This window comes from Rhinopithecus roxellana, chromosome 14 (assembly GCF_007565055.1).
Source record: "Rhinopithecus roxellana isolate Shanxi Qingling chromosome 14, ASM756505v1, whole genome shotgun sequence".
In the NCBI taxonomy this organism is placed as follows: Eukaryota; Metazoa; Chordata; class Mammalia; order Primates; family Cercopithecidae; genus Rhinopithecus; species Rhinopithecus roxellana.
The window spans coordinates 125,628,307-125,650,770 of record NC_044562.1 but is presented as its reverse complement, the minus strand read 5'-3'; the positions used below and the strand labels follow the sequence as shown (position 1 = coordinate 125,650,770).

The 22,464-nt window shown below is 45.5% G+C and overlaps 1 protein-coding gene across 5 annotated transcripts in view; it reads left to right on the top strand.

Moving 5' to 3' along the window:
- The first annotated feature begins 5,880 nt into the window (after positions 1-5,880).
- MGAT5 (alpha-1,6-mannosylglycoprotein 6-beta-N-acetylglucosaminyltransferase) overlaps positions 5,881-22,464 on the top strand; it is a 333,504-nt gene continuing 316,920 nt past the window's right edge. For all 5 annotated transcript variants that reach the window (XM_030916138.1, XM_030916140.1, XM_030916137.1 and 2 more), the window contains exon 1: positions 5,881-6,256. The gene's annotated coding sequence lies outside the window, so the exon portion shown is untranslated. The remainder of the gene's footprint in view (positions 6,257-22,464) is intronic.

Below are 22,464 nucleotides of genomic sequence, written 5' to 3'. Positions count from 1 at the left end.
TTACAAAAATTAGCCAGGCATGGCAGAGCACGCCTGTAATCCCAGCTACTCAGGAGGCTGAGATAGAAGAATTGCTTGAACTTGGGAGGCGGAGAGGTGGCAGTGAGCCGAGATTGCGCCATTGCACTCCAACCTGAGTGACAGTGTGAGACTCTGACTCAAAAAAAAAAAAAAAAAAAAAGGGCAGGAAGAGGGTCAAAATGTGATGGCAAAAGCAGAGATTTGGCCAGGCACAGTGGCTCATGGCTGTAATCCTAGCACTTTGGGAGGTGGAAGTGGGCAGATACCTGAGGTCAGGAGTTCAAGACCAGCCTGGCCAACAAGGTGAAACCCTATCTCTACAAAAATACAGAAATTAGCTGGGTATGATGGTGGGTGCTTGTAATCCCAGCTACTCAGGAGGCTGAGGCAGGAGAACTGCTTGAATCTGGGAGGCAGAGGTTGCAGTGAACTGAGATCATGCCATTGCACTCTAGCCTGGGCGACAGAGCAAAACTCCATCTCCAAAAAAAATAAAAAATAAAAAAAATTGAAAAAAAAAAAGCGGAAATTGGAGAGATGCTGCCTGGATCCAGTGAGTACCACAGTTCTAGAAATTAGAAGAAGCAAGGAATAGACTCTCCCTTACAGTCTCCAGAAAAGACTAGGTCTGCTGACAATTGATTTTTATTCCTTAAGACTTATTCTAGACTTCTGACCTCCAGAACTGTGAAATAATAAATTTGTATTATTTTTAGTTGTTATGTTTGAAGTAATTTGCTACAGCAGCAATTGAAAACTAATATAGGGTCACTAATACAATCTTCTGTAGAAATAAACCTTGCCACCCTGTTTTTACATATAAAATTGTATTAAGCATTGTCATTATTTTTAAAATAGGCAGTTTGTGAACATTTGACATTCTCAAATGTGAGTTGACCTTGTACTGGACCAATCTGTCTTCTAAAAGAAAGTATCTTTACTTTAAAAATAAAAGTCAGTGAGTAATTGGATCAGAAATGCAGAAATATTCATTATAAGCAACAGTAACAACAGTTAGTTGAAAAGTTAAAATAATGTGTGATGGAATAACAACTATTAATATGAGAGTATTGGAAGTCACTGAAAGGGATTTTGTAGTTACAAGTGCCTCCTCCTCCCTCCTCAGTTTTGCTGGAGAGAGGCTGGGGAGTCCACATCATAAAGATAGAAACAGTGGAGAAGGAGAGAGGAGAAAGGAAAGAGCTGGAGACCTATGGAACTAGATGCTCTGGAGCAGCTGTACCATATGATCAGTGTGGCTTATATAGAAAGGGAAAAAGGGGACTTACAAAATGTATTGCTGTAAATTATATAAATGTATTTGGCTTCTCCTCAAAGTTTTCAAGAAATACAGGGTCAGAATATGAACTGTTTGGAAATTTCTTATGGTTGTTGGAAGGAAGATACACAGTATGTATCAGTGGTATTATTTGGGGTCCTTCCTCAAAGGTTACTTGATCATTCAGAAATGTGTTTAGGCTATAGGTGTTAGAAAAGTGGAACAATAATACCATAACAAGTAGGAATGTGTTTCCCTCCTTTAACAACAAGCCTGGAGCTACAGAGTTGTAGAGGAACGGTTCTTCAAATACCCAGGCTGCTTTCATCTTTCCTTACTGCGTTATCCAAGTGGCTTTCAGTTTAGGCTTATACCTTGTGTTTGAATGATGGCTGTTACAGTTCCAGGCTTCATGACCTCATTCAAAGGCAGGAAGTCCCGGGGTGTCCAGGGTAAGCACTTAGCTCCTCCTGCATTTCTTTTTAAAGGAAACAAAATATGTTTCCCAGAATCCCTCAGTGGACTTTCCTTTGGCCAGAACTGGGTCACATGGTGCCCCATCCCCTTGTATTACTAGAGTAGAGCCTAAGAAAGCAAATATCTAGTTTTGCAGACTCCAAAGTGGGATGGCGGGTGGATCACGAGGTCAGGAGATGGAGACCATCCTGGCTAACATGGTGAAACCGTGTCTCTACTAAAAATACAAAAAATTAACCAGGCATGGTGGCATGCACCTGTAGTGCCAGCTACTTGGGAGGCTGAGGAAGGAGAATCGCTTGAACCCGGGAGGCAGAGATTACAGTGAGGTGAGAGTACACCACTGCACTCCAACCTGGGTGACAGAGCAAACTCTGTCTCAAAAAAAAAAAAAAAAAAAAAAAAAAAGCTGTTCAGCTCTATAAAAAACAACCACCTTACTCTCACAGTCTTATTGTGAGATTCTTATTCCTAAGTCTTATTGCTCAGTTGTCACTTGGTTACCCAAAAGCTTGATTTCAATGGGTACTTCATTGTAGATGTATACAGTTGATAACAAACTTTTGCCACTGTATACCATGGGCTACCTGCATCAAAGACCTTTAAAGAAGCTGAGTTTTCAACCCTCAACCTTAATCAGACTAGATAACCTATCCCTGATTTCATCTACTTCCCTTAGGGTCTATGCCTGTTAATTCAAATGTCTGTATCAGTCAGGCTACTTAATCACAAGCAACAGAAACTTACTCTGACCAATTAAGGAAGATCACTTGAGCCCAGGGGTTCAAGACCAGCCTGGGCAAAATAGAGAGACCCCATCTCTATAAAAAAAAATTAAAAAGTTAGCCGGGTATGATGGCTTGCACCTGTAGTCCCAGCTACTTGGGAGGCAGAGGTGGGAGGATCACTTGAGCCTAGAAGGTCGAGGCTGCCAGTGAGCTGTGATTATGCTGCTGCACTCCAGCCTGGGCAAAAGAGTGAGAACCTGTCTCAAAAAAAGAGAGAAGAAACAAGAAAGAAGAAGGTAGAGGCCAGAGGAATGCATATAGAAAGAACACCTAAAATCTGGCAAGGTGAAGACATTGTCACCTGGATCACTATCTGCCAGGCATCACAGCTTACGTCATGAACATTATGGCACTACCACTAGCAATGCTGCCCTAAAAGTTTGGTAAACACCTTTACCATCAGAGGTTTTATCTTGCACCAAGATTACATAGTGGATAATTCCTCAAGCCATTAGAGTTCAAGTCCTGGGCAGAAAAATAGTTCCTTTGTTTATTTCACAGACACCAGTTCAAAGACTGAACCACATGGGTCCCAGCTTTATAACGTTTACATACATAATTGTTATTTTTGTTGCTTATAATTTTCATGCAGTTTGAATAAGTCAAGAAACCTGGTCTATGTAGGGTACCTTAAATATCCCCTTTAATATTTATTGTATTATTCACAGTACTTTCTGCTGGATCTTCCTTTCTTCCTGGTTTTCTGGGGTGAACAGCATGGCGTAATAGAAAGGTTCTGGATTTGGAGTCAGGCAAACTTTGGGTTCGATCCTGGCTCTGATCCTGATCAACATTGCCTATCTGTAAGTATATTACTTACCTTTTCTAAGTCTTGGCTTCTTTTTCTATGAAATAGGTATAGTAAAATCTGCTCCATGAATTGTTAAAATATAATTCACATAGAGCTTTGTAAGAGATGCTGAGAAACAATATATAGTTGGTCCTCTGTAAGCATGGATTAGGAGGATCCTAAATCCTCAGATTCAATCAATCACAGATCGAAATCCACAGATACAGAGGGCTGACTATACTTGATTATATGTAAAAAGCTGTGTTTACTATGCTTATAATTGAGCAATTATTTAAAGTATTATACATGTGACAGACAAATGAAAAGAAATGAAGCAATACAGTTAGAATAGACTTAGCAATACCAACAGACACTGTTGCATTGTTGTGAAATAGTCCTAAATATCTTTCTTTTTCTAACCTGACACCCGTTGTTTGCAAGCGGTGGAAATGCTAAAAGTGAATCTCTTTTCACCAGGAATGCATGACCTTGGCCATCAGCTGCCAGGGCTTTCACTACTGAAATCCTGTTATGTTATTTTCTTCCCAAGTTTGTAATGAACTGTCTCTTGAGAGGATGTGATGAAATATACAGCTGCATCCTAATAAGCATCCTTATGTCTATAAACAGTGTCCTTTAGCATTGAATAATAAAAATTGTAATCTTAACTGTGGCGAAAACAATTTAGATAGTATTAATTTTTCTTAAAGGCATTGCAGGTATATTATTTATATAAATAAATAGAATATGTAATACAAATATGGAAAATGCATATTTGTGTATACAAGCAAATTTACTTAATTTCTCTATATACACATACACTTTTTACAAAAAATATCCTGAAACAAAAACCATCTGTAATATCTTCTATAGCAGCGGGTTCATAAAATTGAAATGATTGATGCCTTTCAGAAATCTCTAGGCAACCAGGTGTTACCATTATTAACCACCCGTGGGAACTTGGCTTCAAATCCAATCTATTATGATTAGAATCTGCATGATCTGTATGAAGTACAGCAAGTCCCGACCACCAGATGTCACCATTCTTCTATTTCCCTCCTGGTGCTTGGGGAGAGCTAGAGACTCTATTTTCTCTCAAGGGACTGAGGGAAATATGTGCCTCAGAACATTACTGGGATTTCACCAAAAGGTCTTTTCTTAGTCATCCTGGCCTTGCAGGTTTCCCTGTGGTTTTTTAGTATCTTGACTCGACAGTTCATAATAGCTGAGGAGCCAAGTGGCTGATAATTTGGGGCTCATCTGGTCAGGAAGTGTTAGAGCCATTTCCTCCAGCTAAACTTGAAGACAGGATTGACATAAGGTGCCCAAAGCCCAGAACTTGCTCAGTGCAGGAGAGGCTATGGATGTGCCCTATTAAGGTCCTGGGGTCAGGAGACCTCAACTAGCTATGAGCTCACTTACAAAATGAAGGAGAGGGACTGAATCATTTCTAGGGTCTAAAAATTCTATGATTTTCAGTTTGTAAATGCCTCTGGTGGGGAGGGTGGGTATTAGGCTGGGGGTAATCTAAGTCCAAGAAATAAGACCCCAGAGAGGACAACGAAGTAGGGGTGAAGTCCTGCAGGGCAGATCAGAGGAAACTGAATATGAATCCTTATGAGGTCTGGATGTAGTGACTGGTTATGGGGTCTGGAACTTGCTGGGGTTATGATCTTGTGGATTCTGCCACGAACTTAATATCCCACTCTTCCTCCATTCCAGATATTACTTAACAATAAACTATAACGCTTATCGGATGTAAATGTATGACATTCTCTCTCCTGGGGCTTGGTTGGATTTAATCTGTCATGTCAGTCAATGTTCTTTGCGGTGACTTCAGGGCATAGGATGTATTTTATTTGTGAATTTACAACAGTGCAGTTTTCAGCTAGCTCATCCGGAGTGTTCCTAAAATCCAGGAGTGGGAGCACGGCAGAGAAGGAAGAATGGATTTCATTTATTAAGTGCCAGATATCCCTAAGTATTTCACATACATTTCATATCGTCTTCACAGTAACCTCATGAAGCAGCATTTATTATGCTCATAGATAAAGATGAATTCAAATGGTTAAGTGGCTTGCCCGAGGTCACAAAAACCAGAAGGCAGTATACATACTGCTTTGTCTAATGCTTTCTAAGAAAGAGGAAACTGAGCCTCAGGGCGTTTTGTTAAAGTTGCCTGCACCCCTAAGATGGTTGAGACCACAGTCTCCCCATCACTGGGCTTCGCTGCTGTAAGGCCCCTTGTCCTTTGGGGCTTGGACTGCGCTACTCCGGAGGATGCACTGTCATATCAATATCTGTACACTGCCCCTGACCTTGTTAGAATATTATTTATGGCCTGGATCAGAAGGTCCCGCGCTCGCTCCTTTCTCCCCTTGGGCTGCGGAACAGAGTGGCTGGGAGAAGTCCTCCCAGACAGGGGTGAGAGTTTGCCGACGGCCCCTGAGAAGCTAGGGCGTTCCGAATTGGCTGAGCCTGAGGCCGGGGGCGGGGAGTTCGCCAAACGTCCCCGGCCGGAATTTCTTCCTCCTACAGCCACAAGCCTAGAAGCGGGGAGAAGTTGGTGAGGTCGACTAGGGGAGGGTTGCCAGGAATTGAGAACGGACTCCCGCCCCGGTCGACTGAGCTCCCAGAGGAGCGTCTCTGCTGCGTCGGGGCTGAGTGTGGACGCGCGGCGCGCGGCCCCACCAAGGCTGGTAGTTTGCAGACCGTCCCTGCCGCGGCCCGCTCGGCGGCGGCCCTGCGGCTCCCGCGGCGGCGGCGGCAGCTGCGGCCCCGGGCGCGATCCAGCCCAGGTAGCCGCGCCGCAGGCTCGGGGCGTCGCGACCCAGCGCCTCGGGCCCCGCGGGCACGGCGGCCGGCGGGTGCTCCCGGCTGCTGCTGCTGCCCAACAAGGAGGTAAGAGCTGCCGGATCGTGGTGATCGCGTCGGAGCTCGTCATCCCCGCGGGGTGATGCGCGCAGAGGGGACCGCGGCGGGTACGGGGAACCGGGCGCGGGCGAGGAGAGCCCGCACCGGGGTCGGCGCGGTCGGGGACTTCCTTCTGTGGTTCCTCTGCCGCCTGTGTGGGTGTCCCGGCCCCGGCCTCTCTGCAGGGCGCCGGAGTGCAGACGGGGGATGTGCCTTGAGGAGCCCACCTGCCCCCGGCAGTCCCTCCCGGGGGAGGCTGAACCCCCCAGACCCCGTGACGAGGGGGCTTGTCGGCTTTCCTAGGGACAGTCCAAAGCAAGCTCTGGTTGCGCGGGCTGGAGGCGAGTGGCCAGGGATGGTAGATGAGCGCTCGGACCGCGGAGGAGCCCGGTGGGGGTCACGCCGCAGGCGTGGGCCGGGCCGGGGTCCTCAGGACCCAGGCGCACTGGGCGGGCTCGGCCAGAGGCCAGTAGGGAGGAAGGAAGGAGGGAGGCTGGCCCCGAGCCCCTAGGGAGGAGGGATGCGGCGGGCCGGTGCTCTGGGCCTGAGGGTCCAGGAGGCCCGGGGGCACCCCAGCAGTTAGGGGACGGCCCACGGGTCCGCGATCCCGCCGGCGCGCTCAGCGCTGCTGCGGGGTCTGGGAGGCTGCAGGGAGCGCAGAGCCCACACCCGCGCACACACTCCCCGAGAGCATGCTCAGTGCGGTCCTGGGAACTTCCTGCCGAGTCGTGAGCCGCCCCGGCCCCCTCCTGGCCCACTCCTGGCCCTCGGCTCGCAAAGTTGGGGGCGGCGGGGCTAGAGAGTCGTGGGCGCAGCTCTCGCCTGTGGCTCTTCTGCGCCCCTGGCCCCTGCCTCGCCTCATTTGAGCTCCGCGCTCTGTTCTCCCCGGCTGCCCCCGCAGCCGGGACTGGGGGCGTGGGTGTTAGCCCCTGTTCCCAGTGGCGGGGTGGCCAGAGGCCTGGAGCGCGACTGTCAGCCTGGTGGACCTGAGCGCTGTGCGCCCGCTTGGTGCCGGGACCTGGCGCGGCGAGCAGGCGGGGTGCAAGGGGGTGTGTGAGCCCAGGGACGCTCGCGCACACACTTGCTGTCACACACAAAGCCGCGGTTTTGTAGCCGCCGCGCGGAAGAGCCGAAGAGGGAAGGGGGTGGCGCTTGCATTGTCCGGAGGCGTTTGGAGCGCTGACGGGTGCTCGGCTCCTCAGGGCTGCGGGAACCGGGTGATGTGGATGGATTCGGTCTAGGGCCCGGCCCTCCTGGGACCCACTGCCAGGCCTGACCCCGGGCGGCCGCCGCTATCTGCACCTGGCTCTGGCGGCCCAGTTAGGGGAGGTTGGGTACTTCTGGGTCTGTGAAGTTGGGGAGGGGCAAACTCAGGTTTCTGTGGGGTTCAGGTGGATGGCAACATCGCAGTTGTAAACACACCCAGACCCGAGTGTTAGAGATAGCATCTCATTCTAAAGAGATGCGAGTGGGAAGCTAGGTCGTTGAACGGACCCCCCACCCCCAGTTTATTGTCAGGACCTGATCAACTTGGTTTTTACTCCAAGAGACTCCCCAGTGTTAATCTCTGTGTCATGAACATCCTAAGCCTTGCGGCTGCATCAGAACTCCCTTGTCTGATCCGAGAAAATCACCGAACAGTTTTTCATGAAGGGCAAAGCATTTGAGATCTGTCGTGAATGAATTTTCACCCCCTCCCCCCGTCCCCAGTTCTTTCCTATAAATTATTTTTGTTGCTATTGTTCAGGACTGAGATGGGCATCCTCAGATTTACTTGGCAGTTAAGATTAGAGCAAAACTCTCCTGTCTTTTTTTTTTTTAAGATGGAGTTTTGCTCTTGTTGCCCAGGCTGGAGTGCAATGGCGTGATCTCGGCTCACTGCAACCTCAGCTTCCCGGGTTCAAGCGATTCTCTTCTCTCAGCCCCCCAAGTAGCTGGGATTTCAGGCGCCTGTCACCATGCCTGGCTAATTTTTCATTTTTAGTAGAGAGGGGGTTTCATCGTGTTGGTCAGGCTGGTCGCGAACTCATGACCTCCGGTGATCCACCTGTCTCGGCTTCCCAAAGTGCTGGAATTACAGCCGTGACCCACCGCGCCCAGCCTAGAGCAAAGCTCTCCGTTCTAGAGAGCTTTTTAGTTTTTCCCAGTTTAGTTTTTTCCTCTTGCCCTCCTCCATCACCTTGCTTTTAAATGCTTATTTAAATGCCCATGTCGTCAGCCTTACTTGGAGAGGCCCTGAAAAGCAAGGTGATGGAGGAGGGGCAAGAGGGCGACTGTTTCACCCTTTGTAGGGGCTGGGAGAAGAGAAGAAGGAAGTTGCTCTGTCTGGCATCTGCCTCTGCTGGGGTAGCTCTGCCTGGGTATAGCGTTTGAGCTCTTTCTTTCATCTCCTCCTTTGTTTCACCCTGCCTTCTTCACTCTGGGACACTCGTGACTGGAGTCATTCGGTGAAAGGAATCTGCAGTCCTGCTTTGGAGCTTTGCAGGGTTTGCACCTACACAAGCAGCCACCAGTTGGTTTTAAGGTGAACTGCAATGGCAGGAGGCTGGGGAGTTCTGCCCCGATCTGCCAGTGGCAACTGTGTGCTCCAGCTGCTGCTGCAGAGCAGCTCATGGGCTTTTTGATCTCCTCAGCAGTGTGCATTTCAAGTGCTTTGTGTTTGGAAGTGTGAATATAGTACTCATTTATATATATTCCCTCATCTGTATACATTTTTATAAAGAGGTGTGTGCGTATGTACATGCATATACCGTGTTCTTTGGTAGAATCTGGAAGCTGGAAGGGACCTCAAGAGATCACAGGCATTCACATAATCTCTCATCCCATTCAATTTTCTTAGTTTTAAAATAACCAACCCACCTTCTGCCCAGCCGTCCTCCAAAAGCATTGAAATGCTAGAATCCCCTGTGACCCTAGCTGACGGGGAGGCCTTTGGAAGTATGAGTTCCCAGGAACCGTTCTAGGTATCACTCTGACATTTGACACAACTTTTCCCTAATGTTCCATGTGTCTCAGGATCTAAGTCACTACAGAGACATCCCTGGATTAATTTTGGCAGGGGACAGGCAGTAACTAGTGTACCCTGCAGAGATGTGTAGAAAACTGCAAAGAGCAGTCATCTGTAAGATCTGGGTTGGAAAGTTTATGTCCTCTCCTTCCCTGGGTCATACAGACAGATGGCTGCTCTGCTTTTTCTCAAGAGGCTTTAGGCGCAGTAGGAACTCATTGTCTTCCTTCCTCCTTGTGTGTCATGGGCTCCTGGCCCTAGGAGGCATGGAGGAGGAGTGGTTGGGAGTGGCATTCTGTGTTGATACTGTTATAATAGGCCTCAGGAAAGTGTGTGCTGTTAGCTTTGTCTCTGGGGGTTTCCTGTGGTGAGTTTCAAAGTTTGGGGAAGGATCCTGGTGTCAGGTGAACAGGTTGATGAGTAGTTTTGACTGCTATAATTCAGATGATACTTGAGAAAAGGGAGGAAATAATTTTATACGGGGGGATTGCTATCTGGGTGACAATTGAGAAGATAGGGTGAGAAATAAATAAGCATTTGGGACTTGTCAGTGCAGGTTTTACCAGGCTGCCTTTAAAGTTAATAATTGCTTTGAAGTATAGAGTCACTCTTAGTAGCCAGAAGATGGCTACACTTTCAAATTTCTCTTTGAAATTAAGTAACGATCTCTCCAATCCTTAAAGTCTCTAATCTAAGCCATATCCCTATACATGTTTTACATCCTGTGTCAACATCCACAGTTGTGACTGATGCTGGCTGCTGATGAGCATTTATCTAACATCTACCATGTGCCATGCATTGGGCTGGTGCTGGGTATAAAGATGTCCTCCTAAATTATCTCACTTTTAATTTATCAGACCTTCTCTTACTGTGTGTTAATGCAAACTAATAGCTCTTGGAAAGCCGCCAAGGTGGGTCCCAGGAGCCTTAGCACTGTAACCACGTTCTCAGCCGGAGGAGTTTGGAGTCGAGCTTTGCGTTTGCCCATTTGGGCTGTTTTATTTATGTTTTTCATTGCCACAATTAAGTGCATCCTTCCTTGACTTTGTCATATCTGCAGGGCTATGTGTGGTCATGGGAGGGTTCAGAGGAATCACTTTATTTGTTCAAAATCCCACAGCTCTCTTGTCTAAACTTGCAATCTTCTGGAATGGGAGCAGCGCTTTCCTCTCGGGACTCTGCCCAGTCTTAAAAATCAGGACAGGTAGGGCCGGGCGCGGTGGCTCACACCTGTAATCCCAGCACTTTGGGAGGCTGAGACGGGCGGATCACCAGGTCAAGAGATCGAGACCATCCTGGCTAACACGGTGAAACCCCGTCTCTACTTAAAAAAAAAAAAAAAAAAAAAAAAATCAGAACAGGCAAGGGTTATACGCTATTGTGGCTGGGTTTGGTGGGAGCAGTTTGTCTTGTAAACTGGCACTGTCTCTTTGTCACCTTCACTGCCAGGCTGGCATAGCATGGACATAGCAGTGAGGACCCATTTCCTTTCCTGCCCTCACCTACTCCTGATTCGGAATGCTTCTGCTGAATAAATAGCTCCTAGCTACCCAAGGAGTTTAAAGTCTAAGCCTGGTCAGTGCACACCCAGAAGAGTTAAGTTTAGTGATAAAGGGAAATGTAGATGAAGAACACACTAATTAATGCCTGCTGGATCTTGACCCTTGCTCAAGTGGCTCCCTGCAATGGCTAAGGAATATTTCTCCACTCTATTTCCTGACAAAGTGAACTCTGGAGTGAGTTACACTCAAGTACTTCTGTTACTAGTAAGAGTTACTGGTAAGCACTACTGGTGCTTGCAACAGGTTTACTTTTTAAAATGTCAGCACTTCAAGATTATCCCTAGAATAATAACAGCCTCACTTATTTGCATCCCTTTGTGATTTGTGTGGCTGGCCCTTGAGGGAACATGTACCACCCACCCAGTCCTGTTTGAACTTCGTGCTTTAATGTTGTAGTTCGGTGCACAGACTGCTTATAAGTCCTGTCATGCTGGTGAAATGTTTTTTAAAACTTATTGTAAGTATCCTACAGAGAAAAGCCTTCCACTCTATTTGTTTTGGGTCTTTTCCATGTCTGGGTCCCCACATGGGAGTGTGTTATGTTGGTGATCATCATAGAGATTGTATTATATGTCTTGGTGGAGAAACATCAGAAAAGGTGGGCAAGAAAATAGGAACGATGGCGATGAAAAACATCTGTCTTCTCCGATTGGCATTATTGCAGATGCTCGTTTTGTACCACAGGTATTTCCCTCAACAATGAGGTAGATGCTGTGTTATTCCCAGTTTATACATGGAGAGACCGTAACATCCTGAGGTCAGGAAATCTAGCTAAGGTCACAAACAGCTACTGAGTGGCAGAGCAAGGATTTGAAGCCAGGTGGTCTAGGTCCAGAGGCAGCGTGGGTTGGGCTGTGAGTAGCAGTTAAGGCTGATGAGCCTGCCCTGTACTAGCCAGCACCTTCTTTCCAACCCAAGCCGAGGGGGCTTCATAGATACCCAGAGGCACTGCAGGGGGGGCCCTCCTCTTTCTAGCTGAGGTCACCGTGCAGAGAGGTGGAGGGACTTTCTCAGAGTCTCACCAGCAGGCAGCTGTGGCAAAGCTGGACCTCACATCTCATCTGTGGTCCCACAGGAACAGTTGGTAACAGTTGATAACGGGTGCCTGCCTGCTTTGTTTATAGGGATGATACAGGAAGACAATTGATGGCTACTGGGCATCTGTTCCTCCCTGGAGCCCACTGTGTGCTCACACCCAGCTTCACCTTGGAATATGGTGGGGAGCAGGTTGGTGTGGCCCCGTTCCCTCCTACCATCCCCAGCTGGGAGAATCTATGTCCTTTGGAATGAAGGGTTCCCTTTCTCATGTCATCTTTTAAGTTTGACATCATAAGAATTCAGTCTGGGCTGGATTTTCCATTTCACTCTTACTAATTCTCTGTGTTTTAGGGCTCCTGGCTCCTCTCAGCGTGGATTTCCTTTCTTTAGGAGCATGGGATGGGTGAGGGGTGACCTGGAAAAGGTATCAGGACTATTCCTTAACATTTCCGATAAAGGGTGCCTGTGAAGACATTCCCGCAGTGTCTGTGGAATCCTAGAAAGAGAGCAGGGGCACACAGAATGCTCCTCTGAACCCGAGATCGCCATACTCTGTGGGATCTTCCCGTTGGACATAGCAGTGAGCACCCATTTCCTTTCCTGCCCTCACCTACTCCTGATTCGGAATGCTTCTGCTGAATAAATAGCCCCTAGCTACCCAAGGAGTTGAAAGTCTAAGCCTGGTCAGTGCACACCCAGAAGAGTTAAGGTTAGTGATGAAGGGAAATGTAGATGAAGAACACACTAATTCAGCCCATGTGACCACTTTGGGCCTCAGTTGTTAGGTTGAGAAGTAAGAGGGGATTGAATGCACTCCAAAGATCTGTTCAGTTCGTCATCTTGCTTAATCCTATACATGTGGCAAAAGAGGTGTAACATAAATGAAATTCCCTTATTAAATTAAAAAGAAGGTTGAGAACACATTCAGATTGTTTTTGCCCTTACCGCTAGACTATTGAGCAGACAGCTGAAAAGCTTAGCTAAGAAGAATCAGCCCTTTATTGTTACTCTCTTTGGGGATGTTTTTCTTTGTATGTTTAGAAATAAAAAACCTTGGTCCTTACTTTCAGCCCTGAAATAACCTGCTTTCCTTTAGTGAAGCTATTTTTTCCCTTGGGAAATTGAGATTCATTGAGATTCAAAGAGTAGAGAAGATGACCAGGCTCATAGCCTTCTGTGGTTCCTCGCACAGTGCCCTGGGGATGTGGCTAGGTATTTATATACCAGGGCCAGATTCTGTCTACACATTCGGTGTGTAACTACTACCTTTTAACATAAGGGAGTTTGGTGTCAGTCTTCTTGCGGTTTTGCAGCTGCTTTTTTTTTTTTTTTTTTTAACCATCTGTTATTTTCACCTCCAGTTTGTTATTTACAAGCATCCATGCCAGTGAGTTTTCTAAATGACCAATTCTTTCTTGGATGCAGAGAAAAAGCACCATCTTTGCCTCATGCAGTGTGTGATCTCTCTGTTTTCCTTTGGCATCTTTCTTAGTATTTCTGTTTGGTATATTTCCTTCCTCCCCTTTCCTGTAATTTTTAGAGCACCTAGGGTTAGAGGCCCCACCCGGTGAGGATATGGCAGAGAAGAGGAGTTTCCTTCTGTCCCTTTCCCCTAGTAATCTTCGTCATGCAGTGTCCCCAGTCCTGTGTAAGACCTTTGCAAATACAGCTTCAAGCTCCTCTGTTCATCTTGATTGCCTTCCCTCTGTAAAAAAGTTCTAGTCTCTGTGACTAAGAATGAGACATTCTCCCCCTCTTCCTTTATTTGATTTTTAGTTATGATGCTTGGCAGTTTTAAAGATGACATTGTTATGTGGGCTGTCTTCACTGTATATTACACACAAATATAATTCTCCTGGGTAAATAGGATCAACTTTTACAGGTTCACCATTTCTCCTTTGCAATTCTTACGTGCAGTGAGCTCCATCAAGGGAAAGGTTCCCCCTCTCCCCCGCCCCCAGGCTTGTTCCAAATAAATCCCCCCAAAACAAAAAAAGAAACATATAGCTCCAATAAAGAAAGGAGTGTCATGGAGCTCTCATGGGTGCAGGCTGGAAGCTGCAGGCCTGGTGTGCTGGAGTCACGAGATGAGCTGTCCAGGCAATGTGGCATCATGAGTGAACTCTGACCGTGGCAGGTGAGGCTTCTGCACTCAGCTCACTGTCTTCATGTGGACCGATTCTGTGCTTAGTGATTCTGATTTCTTATCTGAAAAGCGATGCATCACTTAACTTCTACACTTGGAGGGTTCTACTAGTGTGCCTGCATGGCTGGGTTCTGCACACTCAGCTACTTTAGTTTCTTTAGTCTGTCCTTAAAAAGATTCCTAAGTCTGTTCCTGGTTTTGAGGTTCCATTTGGTCATTATGCTCTTTTAGAGTTCATCTTTTAAAATCAGTCTGTCGACATTTTTTTTTCCCTCTTATCACAATTTATGGTCTCATGCAGGTCAACAAATTGGGACTCTGAATGTGAGCGTGTGTGTCCACACACCACTAGGGCTTATTACCTTATTATCAATGTTATCTTAAGAAAAAGTGGAGGCTGGGTGCAGTGGCTCATGCCTGTAATCCCAGCACTCTCAGAGACTGAAATGAGAGGATTGCTTGAGCCCAGGAGTTTGAGACCAGCCTGAGCAACAAAGCAAGACTCCTGCCTCTACAAAAAAAAAAGAAAGAAAGGAAGAGAGAGAGAAAGAGAAAAGGAGAAGGAGAGAAAGAAAGAAAAGAAAAAGGAAAGAAAGAAAGAGAGAGAGAAAGAAGAAGAAGAAAAAAAAGAGGGAGTGATCAGAGAGCTGCAGGTTAGGGGTAGCCATCAGTTAAAGGAAGTCTGCAGAGTTTCTGTGAAAGGATTTTGTTACTATGGCCTTTTCCCTAGTGCCAGCTTGTTAAGAAGTGTAGGTAGGGGATCCTTGGTAATACTATGTATTAAGATTTTATTGTTCTTCCTGTAAAGTGTTTTTCATGATAATGAGTTGCTTATTCTATAATAGTGCCTTTTCTCTATTTCTGTAAGCAGAATCAAATACAACTCTCAAGTTTTATGTGTTCTTTTTTTTTCTTCTTCTTCTTCTTTAGAGACAGGGTCTTGCTCTGTCACCCAGGCTAGAGTGCAGTGCTGCAATCATAGCTCACTGTAACCTCCAACTCCTGAGCTGAAGTGATTCTCTTGCCTCAGCTTCTTGAGTAGCTAGGGCTACAGGCATGTGCCACCACGCCTGGCTAAATTTTTTTTAAGTTTTTATTTTTGTGGAGAGACAGGAGTCTTACTATGTTGCCCAGGCTGGTCTTGAAGTCCTGGCCTGAAACAATCCTACTGCCTTAGTCTCTCGAAATGCTCTGATTATAGTTGTGAGCCACTGTGCCCAGACAGCTTTCCATGTTTTCATGCCATGTCTGCTTAATACTCTCTTAAGTTTCCGAGTTTCTTCCTCCTAGTTCAGTGGATTCAAATGTAACTTTTCTATTTCCTCATTGTCTAATAAAAATACTACAGGATTACTTCTGTTGCTGCTGTAACAGCCACATACTTAGCAGTTAAAGCCCCACATATTTATTCTCTTTGAATTCTATGGGCGAGAGGTCCCTTATGGGTCTCATGGACCAGGATCAAGGTGCCTATTCCTTAATGAGGCTTGAAGGGAGAATTGGTCTCCTTGCCTTTTCTAGCTTCTAGAGGCTGCCCATGTTCCTAGGCTCGTGCCCCCTTCTCCAGTTTCAATGCCAACAGTGTCCAGCCGAGTCCTTGTCTCTCTGCCATCACACTGATACTCTCACCAAGCTGGAAAAGATTCTCTGCTTTTCAGGATTGATGTGATTAGATTAGACCAAGCAGGGTAATGCAGCATAATCTCCCATCTACAGGTCCTTGATATAATGCCATCTCCCTGTAAGGCAACAGAAGCACAGGTTCCAGGGATTAGTATATGATGAACATCTTTGGGGGCCCTTTTTCTGCCTGCCACAGTCCTCAAAGCTCCAAATAAGGAACTGGTTCTTTGCTCTTTATGTAAAAGAACTATTTTTCTTTGCAAAGAAGGGTTACTGTTACAGGATCTGTTCTTCTCCCCTTTGAACATATTCAAATCAACTATTTGCCAAAACATTGGTATTTAAATAAGGTTTGAGGTCTGCTAAGACCAGATGTTGAGCTGAGTACTTTTACTTGTTCTGGCTTATGTAATTTGTGAGCCATCCTACTATTAGAGTGGGGAAACTGAGGTGCAAAGGAAACGTGCCCAGGGTCACACAGCCAGAAGTGGCAGAGCCAGCGTACAAAAGGCTGCATTCCCGAAATTGGCATTCTTTTCACTCTGCTTTTCTGCCTTACAAGCGATAAGGCAAAAACACAATGAGAAATGGTAATGGAAAACCTTAAAATAATGTAAAACCTCTCTGCTTCTGCCAGGGTGATCATGATAAACAATAAATATTTGCCTGCGGTAGATTGATTTTTTTTTTTTTTTTTACTAATGGCCTCCATTAATGGACTCCCTGAACTCCCTGTATCCACTATCCACACTCTTTGCCCTATAACTTTGCAGCTTTTCTTCCTCCTTCCTTCTTCCTCTACCCTGGTCCCCTGCGCCCCATTTGGCTCTGTGACTTTCTTTGGCCAGTGGGATGTTAGCACATGCTGTGTATAAGCAGAGTTGTGAAAAGTGGCTGTTTCTGATTGCCTTTTACATAACTGGGCTTGCACTTTCAGACCCCGCCACCTCCATGAGATCGTGCCCAGGCTAGCCCAGTGGAGGGGGCCAGGTTTGTGCTTGCGGATTCCATCCTAGACCGGCCAATGCCATCTGACCTGTCAGCTGTGTGCTGTCTCCTGAGCAGGTCTAGGTTGGCCAGGGTCACCTGAATCACCTACTGGCTGACCTATAGAGATGGGCAAATCATCCATGGTTGTTGCAAGCCACTGAGTTTGGGGGAAGTTTGCTGTAGAGCAGTTGTTAACTGATGCACAACTCATATCAAATGTTTGAATAGTGCAGAAAGTAATTTTAGTGTCCTTTTAAAAATCCTTTTGTTAGTTACTACTTGTAACTAATTAATATTCTTTTAAGATTGTACTTAGGTTCAACAACTTGCCCATTGTATCTGCCCCTTTTTCCCTTTTTAGAAAACCATTGAAATCCTTTATATTTTTACCAATTTCACTCAGAAACAGACTAATTTTCCTTTCTGAAACTGTTCATCTTCTAATATGGTGGCTTTTGACCCCAACCTAGAGTAAGAAATACATACTGACTCAGAACTCACGTATGTAAGTAGATAATCGCAGGAAAAGTTTCATAAAAAGTACTTAACCTTTATAGCGGCCTCTGGTGTTTTCTATTTTGTTCTATTTCATTGTCTTAAAAATTCTGGTCAGTGGTCAGGTGACAGGTGACTGGCTGCCTATTTTGTAAATAAAGTTTTATTGGCACATACCCAATCCCATTTGTTCTTCTGTTGTTTATGGCTACTTTCACACTACAATGGCAGAGGCCAGTGGTTGTGACTGATAGAGATGATCCGGCCTGCAAAGCCTCAAGTATTTACTCTCTGACCCAAGAAGAAAAGTTTTCTGATCTTTGCACTGAATGGATTTCATAACCCATCAGTTAGTTGTGACCTGTTTGGAAGACCCTGTTCAAGTGACCCTTCACTCTCCTCATACCCTTCTAGAGAGGACAGTGAACACATCTGGCAGATGTGAAAACTCACCCTTCTTTGTTTACTTGGAATCAACAATTAAGTCCTTGCCTTCTAACATTACACTCGATTGGCTTACATAGGAAACTTTTCAAGCATTTCTAAACTGTTTCATTATAAGTAGTGTTATGCCCCCCCTTCTTAATTTATTTTTAAATATGGCTTTCCAGTGGAAACTAACTGGAATTAAAATGGACACAAATACCATTCAAGTGCTAGTTATTTATTCATTAGATCCCGGCAGTGCCTTTTTTGGTGATATAATGGAATTCATTAGTGGGAAAGGCAAAGAAACAGTGATCCTAGCTTGTCTTACAACACCTTTCTGGCAGCTGGGCCTTATTGCCACATTTCTGAATTAGGGTGGTATTATTTCTGAGCAGAATAAAATTTAGAGACATTAAATCATGGAATTCTGTGGTTGAAAAGACTTTGGAATTTTTTTAAAACTCAGATTTAATTGGCTCCTTAAAGGCCAAATTTTTCCAATACCTTCATTTTTCCAAGCCTGTCAAGAAAGGACAACATCGTTATTTATGTTGTGTGGCTCATGGGATTGATGAGAAAGAGCTGAGGCGGAAAACCTTCAGAGGGATCTGGGTATGTCTTTGTAGAATCTGAAATGCCAGGTGAAGGATGGTCCCTGGCCCATTTATTTATTGTCAGTGAGAATGGAATCAAAATAAATGAGCTTAAACTACAGCATGAAGAGCTTAGGTAAAATCTGAGAAACATCCCTCAAATAAGGTCGGTTCATTGATATTAGAATAGGTTATCTGGTAATCTTAATAGATTCATTGCATACAGCAAGTCAATGTGGAGAGAAACTGGGTTGCAGCAGAGAAAGAGGTTTAATCAAAGGGCCACCGAATGAGGGGAGGGGAGGAAACCTCAAATCCATCTCTCTGAGAAGTTTGGGTTAGGGTTTTTAAGGGTTTTGGAGCGGGCCAGGCTTGGAGGTTGTTGATTGGTCGAAAAGTGCAGGGTGAACATGGGACAGGGAGGTGAACCACCTGCATTCTCATGCTGATCCATTCCTCTGTGGGGGTCTTCAAACTGGTTGTTGGAATTCAGGGTCTGAAAAACATTTTAAGCCATCCTTTAAAAAAAGGCCTTAGGATACTACTGTCAGAGATCCTGTCTGTAGGAACAATGGGGATGCAAATCAATTCCTAAACTGTCTTATGACCCCAATATCAGAAATCCTACTTATAGGAACAATGGGGATGCAAATGGCCACTATCTAGTGCTATGTGACTTTTAGAAACAGGGAAGCAGGCCAAGGTGCAGCCCGACTAGTGCTTCATTGTAACCATATTTCAGTCCAGAACCTGGCATGCAATTCTTACCAACCCTGTAGGGATGGTTTCACTCCTAAGCATTTTTGATGTTAGCTGCTGCCCTTTGTTCGGATGGATGGCTGTCCTTCCTGGTGGTTGGATGCCTTTAATTAATAAAGATTCTTCTGAGAGCTAGCAACAGAAACCTGCTGGTGCTTGCTTCAGCGGAAGTAGAGAACTCACATTAGGAACACAGGGATAGGGTCCAGGAGCCCTCTGCAGCCTGGGATCGAGGCTTTAGGAACCCCAGAAATCCTTGTTGCTCTCCTCTCTGCTTCCATCTGCCTGGCTGCTTAATTCTCCTCCCTGCCTTATTCTGCTTTTCTTGCCATAAACAACAGAAGAACAAATGGGATTGGGTATGTGCCAATAAAACTTTATTTGTAAGGGCAGAACTCTGGGTAAGGGGATTTGTTACAGGGTATAAGCCACACAACAAGGCTGAGCTTTCTTTTGTAATGCCAGTTCTGGTTTTCCCTCATTGCCCAGCTTGAGATCACCCAGAGGTGGGCAGGGGATGGCACCTGGAGAGAGGACTCTGGCCTAGTCCCAGGCCCTACAATGTTATTGGGGGCATTTCAGCATTTGGGGGGGGGCAATTTTGATTGTCAGTGATTGAGGAGAGCTACTAGCATTTATTGGATGGGGACCAGGGATGCTAAACATCTGTAATGGGTAGAGCAGTTGTGTATCACAAAATGTTTCCTGTTACCCACCAGACAATCATGGATAAGCAAAATCTGAACCTAGACCTAACTTACGTATAAGCAAATAATTGTTGCCCATTTTAAGTAAACATCAATTTTTCCAATTAATGAAGAAAGACTGTGCTTTCTTTTGTTAGGAAATTTACCATTTTGGAAACTCACACTACCTATAGAATTAGCACATCACCTGTATCAGCCCACCTTTGTAGCTGACGCATTGAAAAAATTTCACATTAAAGTGCAGGCATCTAATGGCTCCATTATGTCTTTTAGCGTGATCTTGCCCAGCTAATTGCATATTGAAATACGTTAGGTTTGTCATAAATTACTTTCCTTTATTGTCTTTTCTGTCAATCTTAGGACATTAAATGTATATGTTTGAAACTGTGTTTAAGCAGGTTATCTGAGCATTTGGTTCAGATAGTAAAGAGAGTGTTATAAGCTCACTATGAGCCCCAGGGGCTTTGGGGCTGATAGGGTTTAGAACACTGCACTAGGGGAAATGAATTGTAATTTTTTTTTGCTAGCCCAATGATTCAGCTGAATTAATACTTTTAATGCGAAGCATTTTAAAAAAAAGCAAACTGGCCTGGCACAGCGGCTCATGCCTGTAATCCCAGCACTTTGGGAGGCCGAGGCGGGCAGATCACAAGGTCAAGAGATCGAGACCATCCCGGCCAACATGGTGAAACCCCGTCTCTACTAAAAATACAAAAATTAGCTGGGCGTGGTGGCGGACGCCTGTAGTCCCAGCTACTTGGGATGCACAGGCAGGAGAGTTGCTTGAACCCAGGAGGCGGAGGTTGCAGTGAGCCGAGATCACACCATTGCACTCCAGCCTGGCAACAGAGTGAGACTCCATCTCAAAAAAAAAGAAACCTTGGCCCATGCATGGGGTGTAGCAGAAATAGAGATATTGGCCCCATAGTGCTCCTCCCCGAGCCACACCCATGGGTGGTGGACTGTCCTTGTACAACCTCCACCCTCCCATATATACAGGTAGTTTTTGGCTCTTGCTGGGCCACGGCTCCCGTGTAGGTCTCTGCATTATTCTGGAAAAACTGCAGGAGTAGAAGGCAAAATTAGGTTGTCACATGAGTTTCATAACTGCACAAGGTTTCAGGGAGACCTGTGAGCTTGCAGGGGAAAATATTACACTTTCATTTTTGCTAACTTCTAGCCAAAATTTAGCAATTCTTTCACTTTGGAAGGTTGCACATAAGGCACAGTAATATTAGTGCTGTTTGTGACTTTGTCATCAATAGAAATCTAGTATTTTCATGTCACATTAGAGATGATTAACACGTATGTTGAAATATCAATATCCATCACCACTTTGAAATTATGGTGGCAGTTGCACCTGTTGCTAGTGTTAATGTGTTAAGATATTGCAAGCTGCAGGTATTGCCATATCACAATTAAAAAAAAAAAATGTGGGGCCGGGCGCGGTGGCTCACACCTGTAATCCCAGCATTTTGGGAGCCTGAGGCGGGTGAATCACAAGGTCAGGAGTTTGAAACCAGCCTGGCCAATATGGCGAAACCCCATCTCTACTAAAAATACAAAAAAATTAGCTGAGCATGGTGGTGGGCGCCTGTAGTCCCAGCTACTCGGGAGGCTGAGGCAGGAGAATGGCGTGAACTCGGGAAGCGGAGCTTGCAGTGAGCCGAGATTGTGCCACTGCACTCCAGCTTGGATGACAGAGCGAAACTCCGTCTCAAAAAAAAAAAAAAAAAAAAATTGGGGGGCCAGACGCGGTGGCTTATGCCTATAATCCCAGCACTTTGGGAGGCCAAGGCGGGTGGATCACTTGAGGTCAGGAGTTCGAGACTAGCATGACCAACATGGCAAAATCCTGTCTCTACTAAAAATAAAAAATTAGCCGAGCATGGTGGCGGGGTGCCTGTAATCCCAGCTACTAGGGTGGCTGAGGCAGGAGAATTGCTTGAACCCCTGAGGCAAAGGTTGCAGTGAGCTGAGTTTGCGCCACAGCACTCCAGCCTGGGCAACAGGGTGAGACTCTGTCTCAAAATACATGAATAAATAAAATAATAAATGAATATAAAAATATTTTGGTAACTATATTTCAGTATAGTTGATTTCCTCTGCAGTCCTGTGTATTTTATTTTATGCATTAAAAAAATATTTCTGAGAAGGAGTCCGTAGGCTGCCCCTAGTTCGCCAAGGGATACAGTAGAATTGTGTTGTGTTCTAGACCCTGCATACCCACTGCTCCCCTTCCCTCCTCTTCATCAAGAGTTGACCTCCTCCTGACTTGGGCTTTCTCCAAGGCTGTCAATTATGTGTGTAGAGTGGGTGTAAGCTTATCTCCAACTTTTTATCTTAGACCTGGTCAAATAATTGAGCTCTGTTATTGGCTCACTCTTTTATCATATGCAAGGGGGCAAGTTTGTCAGAATGTTCCTCCAGCAAAGCCTTATCTGTCACTACAAGGTACAGATACAAGGTACAGATACAAGGTACACTACAGATATGAGATACAAGGTACGCTACAGATACAAGATACAATGTACACTACAGATAGAAGATACAAGGTACACTACAGATACAAGATACAAGGTACACTACAGATACAAGATACAAGGTACACTACAGATACAAGGTACAGATACAAGGTACAGGTACAGATACAAGGTGATTCATTTAAAGCCAAATGTCCTAGTTATCTGAATCCTAAACAGAAGTCTGACTTGAGCTTCAGTTTCAGTTTTTCAAGTGGAGAAAACCCACAGACATTCTGCAGGAAAATGCCCTAAATACACATTAACCACCTGTTTTCCTCTTGGTATGCTTTAAGGTTATATCATCACCAACAGCACTCTAAGA